This window comes from Sturnira hondurensis, unplaced genomic scaffold (genome assembly GCF_014824575.4).
Source record: "Sturnira hondurensis isolate 20B ecotype Veracruz unplaced genomic scaffold, ASM1482457v3 Scaffold0016684, whole genome shotgun sequence".
Classification (NCBI taxonomy): Eukaryota; Metazoa; Chordata; class Mammalia; order Chiroptera; family Phyllostomidae; genus Sturnira; species Sturnira hondurensis.
The window spans coordinates 4,487,965-4,500,139 of NW_028089315.1; the positions used below are offsets into that span (position 1 = coordinate 4,487,965).

Genomic DNA, 12,175 nt, shown 5'->3' on the forward strand with positions numbered 1-12,175 from the left:
CTTTACACAAACCTCAAAATTAAGCCACTGAAGCCCAAACCATTTTTACTGCATTTATATACATTTTTTTAAATATAAGAAATTTAGCACAAATTCCTAACTGCAGTGTCACAACAGAAACTGGAACAGTGTTTTTCTTCAGTGACAGAGTGCTGCCAGGGAGCAGTAGGAACCATTTACAAAACGACCCAGAGGAAATGTCACGCCCCTTGTATTTTCAAACCCATGAGAAATAACTATGAATCAAAGCTGAGACTGAAATTTCATTTAGATTCCAACTTTCCTCCTACCCAGGAAAAGGAAGCATATGTTACGTTCAAAAGACCCAAACAAGAAATCAAAAAAGCTTCCTATGAGCACCAAACAAAAGATACTTCAAATAATTTAACTACAAACGCAAAATTGCAACCCGTGCTTCCGCAATTATCCTCCTGCCTACAGGCCCTTGTGCTGCGTCACAGGTTTTATTTCTGAACAGTGCAGTCTGAGCGACACACCCACTTTTCCTCACTAAAATGGGGACGAGGATAAGAGAAATCAACAGTGTAGTGATTATCATACTTACCACTGGTATCAAACTTTGATATAAGTAGTTGAGATTGCTAAATGTACCATATAGCCATTCTTTCTTTCTTCCTTAATAGCACAACCCCCACTCTTTAAACTGACACCCAGAGTAAGAACTGCAGTTCTCAGACTCCTTTGCAGTTCGATGTGGCCACGGGGCTGTATTCGAGCCCCAGAGTTTTCAAGGTGGGCTCTGGGGATTTCTGGGAATCTCCGCCACACTGTTAGGTGGTCAATGAAGTCAAAACTATTTTCATAATAATATTAAGATGGTATCTGCCTTTTAATGTTCCTTCTCACATGAGTATACAGGGGAATTTTTCAGAGGCTACGTGACACATAATGCCACAAAAGACTGAATGTAGAAAATGATCTGAGACTTCCCCTATTTCCTATTAAGCAAGACACCAAAGAGATTTACGAAATGAATAGCAGCGGTAGTCTTCTCACTGATAGCTGGGAAATAGTTAATCCCCTGACACACACACACAAAAGTAATTTATGCTAAGTAGTGTTTAATTATTTTTAAAATAAATCAATATTTGAAAAATGTCTTATTTTTAATTTCTAACACAGAAAATGTTTGCATTACTTTCTATTCCTTCAAACACGTTGGCTTAAAATAACATGAATTATCTTATAGTTCCGGAGGTCAGAAGTCTAAAAAAACGGGTCTTACAGGGAGAAAATGAAGCTGCTGGCAGGACTGTGTTCCTCTAGGAGCTAGAAGAGAACATGCCCCTTGTCTCCTCCAGCTCCCTTGGCTCAGGGTCTTCCTTCACCAGTGGCATTACTCCAACCTCTGCTTCCATCCTCGTAATTCCTTCTCTGACGCTAACGCCCCTGCCTCCCCCTTATGAGGACCCTTTTGATTACACTGAGTGTACCTGGATAATCCAGGATAACCTCCTCATCTCCAGATCCTCAATTTAATCCCATGCAGCCTCTTTTACCATGGAAAGTAACATATTCACAAGTTCTGGGAATTTGGGGACCATTTTTCTGCCTACCACAAAATATTAGACATAACCCATATAAGCAAAGGTCTTTGGGGTTCTCGGTGCTTGTTCAGAGAACCACTACTCTGCCATACGAACAGTTGAGGTAGTTCTCAGGGTGGAAAACTAAGAAAAGCTAAGTTATTAGCCAAAGTCATACAGAGTGTAAATAGAACTTCATCTTGAAGCAAGTCATTTGGCTACTGATGAACCTCACATGGCTCCATCTATGCTTTGCCCCCAGCCCCCGAATACCCTAATTAAAGCCAAGCCAGAAAAAATTATTCTGTGTGCCTTTTGCAGGCATCAAATAAAGAGAATGACAACAAGCATGCAGAAATAAACTAGGTGAGCAGGAGGGAAGACAAGTTGGAGAAGAAAGTATTTAAAGTAATACTACTTTTCAAAACCTTATTTACAAATATACAATCCATTAACTCATGTAAGAAAGGAGGAAAATGTTATGAATGACCAGGTGCCCCAGAGCCTAGTCACAGAGCGATGAGTGACCGTCCTCAGTCTAAAGAAGCATGATTGGGACTAAGCCCAGGAGATACAGGTGTGCAGCAAAGCACCGCTCTGAGTCATACAGGGGGGCCTGGTGACCAAACTCTGAGCTATGTCACCCGCCTTGACACTGACTGTCAAGCCCCAGTTTTTACCGCACTAAATGAAAGCACATCGGAGAGACTGCATTCTTGGGCTGTCTCTCTGCATCATTTTGATGTGACCCGAGTCAAAATTCTGTAGCAGAAAAGCAACTGCACTCAGGTTCTTTCTCTCAAGTGAACTGTATTAAACGATGCAGAACTTTCAAAGAAACACATAATTCCAGTAAAGGAGGAGCAACGGAGGCTCCAACGGCCAGTGACTGCCCCACCAGATGAACTGTCCCGCCCAGGCAACCGAACTGGGGAAGATGGCAGCTGCGATTCCTCTCCCTACACCCAAGCAGAGTGCACTGGTGAAGTCGGCTCCCCAGCCCAGAAGGCTGCGCAGGGGTCCCCCCCCCCGGGAAGCGCTGGTAAGCTTCTCCAGAGCTGCTTCACCTCCTTCCCAGGTGGAGTGCTCAGCTAACCAAACCAACAGCAGCAGCACTGCCTGACCTGACAGCCAACTATAACTCAGAAGATGAGAACACGGAGTTAGTAACCACGCCTTAGAATTTGCTATCCAAGGGGGAAAAAGTCACAGAATTACGTGATACTTACATCTTCCAAGTGAAAAGTACAGGGTCAATAACAGGCAGCCCCTCAGAGAATATCTAGCCACAGAGCTCAGCATTTCCTGGGGATGTTTTCGGTGCCTGCCTTTTCTATGATTACACTAGTATTACAAGAATGCTACCTGTGACCTACGAAGCATAAAGATTTTGCAGATTGGAAACATTCCTCACATATCATCTTCATCACAAAATCCTAATCCACATACACACACTCCCCGGCCAGATCTGTGCAGCCTCTGAAAAGGTATGGCATTCTCCTGCGGAATGAATAAACTAGGAAATCAGCAACCTCAACTGACATCCATTTTGAAGTAACAAATTTTTTCATGTGCCAAAGTCAGTCAATTTAACATTTTGTAGACCAAGAACTTTATGCTGTTTACTACACCTCTTAAGGGGATGTAGAATGTAAGAACATGGAGTTTACAGACAAGATGCCTCTAATTCACAACAGCAAACATCAATTTCTGCACTCCACTGAGAAAGAGAAGCATCCGCAGGCAGAGAGCCACGGCTGAATCCTTTATAGCCAGTGTTCTGGACAGAGAGAGAAATGACATTTTAAAAGAAAACAGATTGGGAAGCATAACAAAGGGATGCTGAGTAAGAATTCTGTTCTTATGAGTTTCTCCAAAAGTAGTGGTTCCAACTTCCAAGGAAGTAAATACTCAATAGAGTAACCAGAAAAAAGAAAGAAAGAAAAAACAGACAAAAGTATAAGGCTATAGTATGAAATATGACTACAGATGTGGTTTAGCTGGTTTTCAAAGAAATCGCTACTTTACTATTTTCCTATCCCTAGGTGAAATAAACTATCCCTAGATAATTTATCATGTAAAATTTAATAGGTTCAAGAACATTCATAAGGGATATGTTCAGGGAAAAAACTGATTTTAAAATATTGTTGGGCACTAATAACTTAGGAATTGTGGTCAACCAGACATTTGCAGGGCCCTTCTGCTACACTATAATTAGATTCTGAATAAATTATTTTAAAAAATACTTCTTGATGCATTGGTTAAGTTCCAGGTGGGGAAACAAACCCCAGGGGGATACAGCAGGAACAGCGCCCCGAAACCTGAGCACAGAGGAGTGCAGCAGTTGCCCGGGAGGCAACTACGAATGACGGCAATGGGACAGGCAGGCAATGGGATAGGCACCGGCAGAGTCAACTTCCAGCAGTGTGGGGGAAGCCCGACCTGAAAGCAGGATTCCCTGTGGGAACAAAAGTGGTCCTGCATCCTTCCTCCTGGCTCCTAGGACAAACACACACAAATTTCAAAAGACCTCAAGATTCCGAGACAGGGTGCTCTCTAGGGAACCAAAACTGCACTCTAGGGAAACAAGCCGTAAGCACTGATTTAGACCACCAAGGATTTCAGAAACCAGCATGATCAAATACAGAATATAAAACAACTCTCTTTGGTGCTGTTTAAAGATATGAAAAATGAACTAAATAAAATGAATAAGTAAAAAGAGACCATCAAAAATACTCAAGCAGTATGATGCAGAAATCGAGCTTTTAGAAGTGAAGAAAAATAATAATTGAAATTTAAAAACTGAAGGGATGGGTGAAATAAAAGGTTCCACACAGCTGAAGAGAAAATTACTGAATTAGAAGCTAAATCTTAAGAAAGAAATTACCCAGAATGAAACAAAGAAAGACAAGAAAGAAAATATCAAATACAAATGAAAAGCAAATAAAAAGTAAAGTTTTTTAAGTTTAAAAGGTTTCTATTTAATCGAAACCAGGAGACAACCGAGATAATGGAAGAGAGAAAATACTCAAAGCATTATTGGTGAGAAATTGTCAGCTGATGAACTACATGAATCCGCACATACATGAAACACAGCAAACATAAACTGGATAAAAACCAGAAATTTGCACAACAACACTGCAGTGAAACTGCAGAACCCCAAAGACAAATAAATGACCTCAAAATAAGCCAACATGTAACGAAAGTCAGCAAATGAAAGACTGCCGTTAGATTTCCCTAGAGCAAAACGAAAGCCGTGGGGCAGGGCAACAGTGTGTGCACAGGGCCGGGAGGAAACCACTGTCCAGTGAGCACTCCGAGTGGGGAAACAAGATGCTTCCACACAGATCAAACTTGAGAGATGTTACCACCCAAGGGAAAAAGTAACTGAAGAAGGCAAGTCTGACCAGAGGAAAGGTATAGATGCAAGACGGGAAGAGACGCAAGATATCATAAATATACAAACAAAGTTAAACAGATACCTTCTGTAAACAATAACAGAGCCAGAACAGAACTGAAATATGGAAAACAACACATAAGCACAGAAGCAGACAGTCTTCACTAGGTGTCCTATGAATTCTGTATTATTCTCAAAAAGGATTAAAATACTTTATCTGATTGACTTTAAAACTGTTACGTGGATACTTTCAGGACAATCATTAGAAGAACAAAAATAGAGTGCATAACTTCCAAACCAGCAGCCAAAAAAAATAAAAGCCCAACTGAGAACACAAATCAACAAAAACTTCAATCCAAATGAAAAAAATTGATCAAATGCAGAGTTAAAAGAGCTATGTTAGAGTATATTTCAAGAAACAAAAACATCACTGTATTAGCCATATAAGAAAACACGGGGAAAAATCTCCACATTAAAGTCATGAACTCTTGTGTTCCAAAGATACTAAACAGAGAGATGCTCCATGCCAGTACCCATCTGGAATATGCAAATTAAGACCACAATAATATGCTATTTTATATCTGATAGACCTGCAGTGGAACAGTAAAAGTTGGAAGGAAATGGGGCAACAGATAAGCTGTAATAGATTTTCACAACAGAACTTTCTTTACTACCACCACATGCAACAAGTAAATTTTAACAACACAACATGTATGTTGTTAAAATGCAAGTTGCAGAATACTTCACACAATATACCATTCTTTTCAAGCTTAAAAACAAACAAAACTAATCAACATGCTGTTTAGATATATACTTAAAATAATAATTATGTATGTGCCAGTATCCATGAAGAATATTGTTTAGTTCAGCTGATTTTTGCCTTTTTTTAAAAAAAAAAATCCTCATCTAAGGATATGCTCATTGATTTTAGAAAGAGAGAAATAGAGAAAGACAGACAGACAGAGGCAGGCCGACTGTATGAGCCCTGAACGAGGAACAAACCCTCAACCTTTTGGTGCAAGGGACGATGCTCCAACAACTGAACCACCTGGCCAGGGCTTATTTTTACTTTTGGCACAAGACTTTCTCAGTCAAGGAAGCAGTTTGCTGGTCTATGTTCTAGAGCACGCTCTTCATCTCATCTCAGACCAACACAGCGCAACACTGGCCAACACTACTCCGCTCCGGAGAAGAGTTTGGGACTGTAATCTTCCAGAATAGAGTCTTCATCAAAAGCAATTCCAGATTAAAAGGAAAGGCCTGGCCCCCAAATGATTCTCCAAGGCCTCCTTATAACCTCTCCTAATAATTTTTCTATACAATTAAATTATTACTGACAGTTTTGGTTAAAGATGAAAAATGGCTTATACTAAGGTAGAAATTTCCCTTACTTCAGGTGGCCTTTCTCCTTTTATATGTCAAGTTTAAATGTTAAACTTTTAAACATCCTGGTTTATGTGACTTCAGATCTGGCAGTACCCTTTTCTGTTATTTCTGTGACTCAGGCAGACATGATTTCCTGTGCCCTTTGTTTTTTGAATCTCTTACCACCCTGGCCCAGGTTGTCTTCCTCCTCCTAGGAGGAAGGTGGCTCCTTTCGTCCTTTTTGCCTCCAAAACATTGCCTGATTTTTGACCTGGGGCACCTCAAAGGCTTGGAAGATCCCTCCATCCATCAGAGCCTCACAAAAATCTCAGAGCAAAGCAGGAACTTCAGATCCTTGAGATGTGTGAGAAGGGATGGAACCGGGAGTCTGACTTACATGTTGTCTTTCTTACGCCTTCCTTCACTTCCTACTTCACTGTTCTTGAAATTCAGGGAACCCACAACTCCAGCCAGTCACTGAAGCTTTGCCTGGAACAATAAAGGCAGGAAATGAGAAAGAAGACAACAAAGGGAAGGAACAAAGGGTCTAATGGGGAAAGAATCTTTCTTATAGAATTAATCCTGACATTCAAAAGAAAGGGCCCCTGGAGGTAAGGAAAAATCTCTACCTTAGTCTAAGCCATTGTTCGTCTTTAACCACAACTATTCACAGTAATTTAATGTTTGTGTAGGAAACCATTATTACTTACAAAGAACTTTCACATGCGTTTTCTCATTTGGGTCATAAGATGTTGAGAATAGGTAAGTATTATCTTAAAATGCAGCTGCCTAACTTCCCGAAGGTTAGAGAACTTTCCCATGACCACTCAGCCAGCAAGTATCAAAGGAAGGATTAGAACCTCTACGGCTCCTCATTCTAAATCCTTCCATGGCACAAAATGATATAATGCTTTCAACTTGAAACACAGTCTTATTATTTCTTCTTGCACTAGATTTACTTCTTTGCCAATAGCTACAGAAATGCCTTTGCCTGCTGAATGACACAGACACTGTGATAGGGTTAAATGTTTATTTACCAGAGGCAACTGAAGGGCAGAAAACCCACACCCAGACAGTTAAGAAACGCATGTACCTTTTCCACATACCCTCCTTTTCTCTTTAAGTCACCCACTATTGCTCAGCTTTTATTTAAAACTCGGAAATAACTTCGAGCTTACTGAAAAGTTGTATAATAATAACAGTACAAAGAATACCATACACTTTTTACCCAAATTCACCTACGATTCCCAGTTAGCCAGTGCACTTAGTCGTCCGTGCCCCTTCTACAGACACACTCAACGCTTTCTTCTGCGCCATGTGAAGAGAAGGTCTGTACATCATAGCTCTTCACATCTCAACACTTCTGAATGTATTTCTTTAGAACATGCGTATTCTTAAATAGCCACAGCATTGTTATCAACCTTAGATTTAATACTGGTAAAATATTTTATTTTAATCTACCAGCATTTTCAATGAACTCAGTGCACATCAGAGCATTTCTTTTCCTCCAAATCCGAATCCAGTTCAGGGTCAGGTAATTGCACTTAACTGCCAGCAATCTGAAACACACAGCTTTCCTTTGTCTTTTATTACATTGACGCTTTAGGAAAATATAGTCCTCCCCCCGCTTTTTATATGAATAAAACATTTCCTTTTGACTTGTCTAACATTTCCTCATGACTCAATTCAGCCCATGCATTATCAGCCAAAAAAACACACAGAAAGTGATGTTTTCCTCTCCAGGTATCACATCTGAAAGCATGCACAGTCCACCTGACCCTCCTTGGCAATGTTCGTTTTGATCACCCAGCCAACGTTTTGTCTAATTTCTCCAATGGAAAACTGTTCTTTTTCCCCTTGCAACTAATAAGTAATTGATGGGGAGATACGTTAAGACCATGAATACATCTTGTCCCGCAGCAAAATTTCCCCCTAGCACTAGCGCCCATCGGTGATCCCTGCCTAACCCAAACTTGACTGTAATAGTCAAAACAGGCCGACTATTCCAGCTCCAGCATCCCTTCCACACTGTTGGTCCTTACTTAGCATTGGACATTATTTGTCTATTTATCTTTTTATGATCAATATGGATACATGAAATTCTGCTTATGATCAATATGGATACATGAAATCCTGCTTTTTCAATAGCTTATAATTTACCACTGGACTTAATTATTTTGATGCTCAAGCTGTCTCAGATTTAGCCAGTGGCCCCTCTTTAAGCTGGCTCCTTTATCTTTGTAACACACCCCATCTTATTTTTCTTACTTTTATTTCCTTACTTTTTGACATTAAAAAGAAAGTCCTGGGCTCATCTCGCACCTATGCCATCTCTTCTCTGGATGTCGTCATTTCTCCAGAAGGCCCTGGTTCCTTTCACTGGAGGACGTTGTTAGAGACCAAGACCTAGGACAACACAGCTTTACAGGCATTGTGTGTTTGTGTTGATTCCTTTTCATTTTACACATGAGTCACATTTTCCTGCTTCTTTGCAAGCTTCTTTTCTATTATACAAGGTAGACAATTAGAAGGTATTCAGTTTGATTCCAATGGCAGGTAAATTACTGGCAGATCCTCTTAATCCTGTCAGGCTTCGTATTATACTTGATAAAGACAGGTCTATTTCGGTTTTGTCTGCAGTTCTAGCCTATGGCCCTACTCTAAGGTATGGCCCTTACTCTTAAGGTGTGGTCTTTCTGGTGTCTCGGTGGAATGGCTAAGGTGCTCCACGAAGTCTCTCCACCCTCACTAGGCCAGAACTCCGCATTTCTCTCAGTACTGCAACACCTCGAGTAGGGCCATTCCCTCCCAAACCTGGTAGCAGCTGCTCTCTGCTAGGTCTCACCTTATATATATACACATTCCAGCTCCTGGGTTCCCCTGGCACAGCTCACTCCTCCCCAGTACCCTGCCATATAAATTCCGGCCACTTGGGTAGCACTGAACATGAGACCCACGGGCTACCTCTGACTCCTCTCCCAGGAGGAAGGCAGGAAAAGGGCTCGTGCAGAACACCAGGGCAAAAGTGGGTCTTGCCTCACGTGATTTTCCTCTCTCTAGGATCACACTCCCGGCTGCCTGTCGTCCAATGACAAGTAACAACCGCCTCACGCGGTGCCCCGGTTTCCACTTTACTACAGGTGGAAAGGCCAGCACCAGCTTCCTCTTCTCTCCGCCTTCAGCATCAGTGACACCTGGGAAACACAGGGCCGCTCTACTGAAGGGGTTAGGAATCAAACACTTCGAGCATATAGTAAATGTTCTTTATTTGGACATGTCAAAGAAACTAACAATCTGTTTCTTAGAAATGTATGTGTTCACTTACATTGCAGCACTGTGGCAAGAGAAATGCTCTCTAGTTGCCAGGCAATTCCAAACAAAATAACAGGAAAATAATTCTATTCCTTCCACAAAGCTGAGACTCCACCTTGGATAGCCAGCTGGCCATCACTCCAACACATTCCATTTATTTCTATTACTCTCCCTCCAAATGGCATAACAAAACACTAGAGTCTATCTAAATAAATGACAGTTAGTTGCTAGTCTTCATTTTCCTCATTTATGTGCATGGACTTAACATGGGGGTGGAGAGAAAACTCTTTTCATACAAACCATTTCCTGATGTATTTCTATTTCTACTTCTAACCACTGGTGAGAAAATAATTAGGAAAAAAAAAACAGTCAAAAAGACAACTTGCAACCCCAGACACCAAGTTAATCAAGCGGAAATTGGCTAACGAGAACATACTGTAAGTAAAGATGCAATTTTGTAATCACAGGAAAATGGAGAATAGTAGAGCTTTCCCTGCAAAGCCAGCAGATCTGTGCTCACAGTGTGCGCGCGCGCACACACAGCGGCTTCCAAACAGTGTGCCAGGCAGAAGCGTGGAACGACCCCCTTCTCCTTCTTGAGCAGATCTTCTCCACACCAGAAAGGCGCGTTGCAGCCCATCTAACTCATTTTCTCAGAGGGAATCAATGTGTGGCAAGTTCTTCCTTTCCTTGGTTTCACTTCAAGTTTCCTAGAACTTAAAAGGCCAGCGCCTGATGGAAACACAGGGTCTGTTTGACCCTTGGCCCTCATCGCTGTCCAGGCACGCCCTATCCTCACATGTCTCCGTGTCTCTTGGTGGACCCTGCTAAATTCTGCCTCCTCCCGCTGACATGATTGTGCAAATCCTTCTGTGGCTCCCCATTCCCCAGGGATATAGTCAGAGCCCCTGGACTTGATAAAACAAGCCCTCCATGATCTGCCCCCTGCTGACCTTTTCATTTCACCCCCCTGCTGTTTTCTGCCCCATCACTAGTGAAAACCTTGAAGCCATTTGCCTTCAGGGAACACACTTTCCTCTCTTTCTTCTCTTGATTGATTCACTGAGGCTGGACAACCCCCGAAGAATTTTTCATGATCACCATTCAAAGCCAGGTTAGTGTCCCAACCTGCATATTCTCACCGCACCTGTGCTCACCTTTATGCTAAGCATTTACTGAGCACTTAGATGTGCTAAGGGCTGTGGGCACGTAACGTGTGTTATCTCACTGCATGCTCACATGCTCCTACACAGGAGCTGCCGTTACAGCCCACTGTACCGATGAGGAAACCGGCAGAGAGGCTCAGCAGCTGCCCGGGGTCAGGCAGCTGGGGGTGAAGGAACCCAAGAGCTTACAGTCTTCCCATCAACAGTACCAAACGCAGTTAGTGGAAGAACTAACAGTATAACTGGTGTTTCCAGGTAAAGGCCCAGAGTGGCAACAAATGGTGACCTCATGACAACACTATGAGGGTAAAATTATATAAAGATGTGAAAAATTCATCAGAATTCTTCAGGAGAGAATATCATAAAGATACTCATAAACTAGTATAACTATGAAACTCATAATAAAGACCAAAGTATTTCACCCAGACAGAGTGACCAGCAAATATCCAAGAATATCCACATAGACCAAGCAAAAAATGTGTGTTTAAAAGTAATGGGAGGAATGGAGAAGAATATTCTTACTAGGGACAAAAAAATATGTACTATGTCAAAGATGAAAAGAACCTCTCAGAGGGAAGAATCCAAAAAATGTATATAATTACATCAATCCAGGATTCCATTCTCAAAAAGTCCGTATATGGTACATTCAACAGGATCAATCCTCTATTTGGGGTGACAGGTAACTCACCAACTGAGCAAGTGAAGATGAGTGAACAGGCGAAAATCCTATTGTACTCCATCTGGGCCCTGTATGTCATTGACCTAATATGCTCATTTCTGGCTCCAGATTGCAGAGTTGGGGGCGGAAAAAGGAGGTAAAAAGAGGCATGTCAGTGACCAGCTGCCTCACAAATGCCACACTGACATCTCATGAACAGTAAGTCAGCGAGGATGACGACTTCAGGACAGCATATCATCTCACATAGGCAGCCCTTCTCCACAGTGCAGGCCCTGACCATGAAGGAGGACACACAACCCTATGTCGTAAGAAATATCACCCAGGGTCAAGGTGATCAATCCCGGGCCCTGCACTTCTGGGGAAATTTAAGGAAAGGGATCCAAAATAGATACATAAAGATCAATGAAACCTCATACAACGTATGAAACTCACATGAAAGGCTTAACCTAGGGAACAAAAAAACAAGGAAGATTACTATTTCATATCATTTTAAACACTACCCTGCCAAGAAGAATAGGCAGTTTTTCCAGTTCCACAAAAAAAAAAAAAAAAAAATGCAGAGAAAATAGTTTTAACCAAAAATCTGAGAATTTTGGCTTCAATATGAAGACTTCCAAAAGCAAAAAATTTTACCTAAGGAATATGCATATACCATGACATGATTGCTATGATAATTACCAAAGTGCAGAGCTCCCACACTGATATTCGG

The 12,175-nt window shown here is 41.6% G+C and overlaps 1 protein-coding gene across 1 annotated transcript in view; it reads right to left on the reverse strand.

Moving 5' to 3' along the window:
- The window catches only part of SGMS1 (sphingomyelin synthase 1), a 284,385-nt gene that overhangs the window by 175,861 nt on the left and 96,349 nt on the right, over window positions 1–12,175 (reverse strand). The window contains exon 3 of the mRNA XM_037066934.1: window positions 6,707–6,798. The gene's annotated coding sequence lies outside the window, so the exon portion shown is untranslated. The remainder of the gene's footprint in view (window positions 1–6,706; window positions 6,799–12,175) is intronic.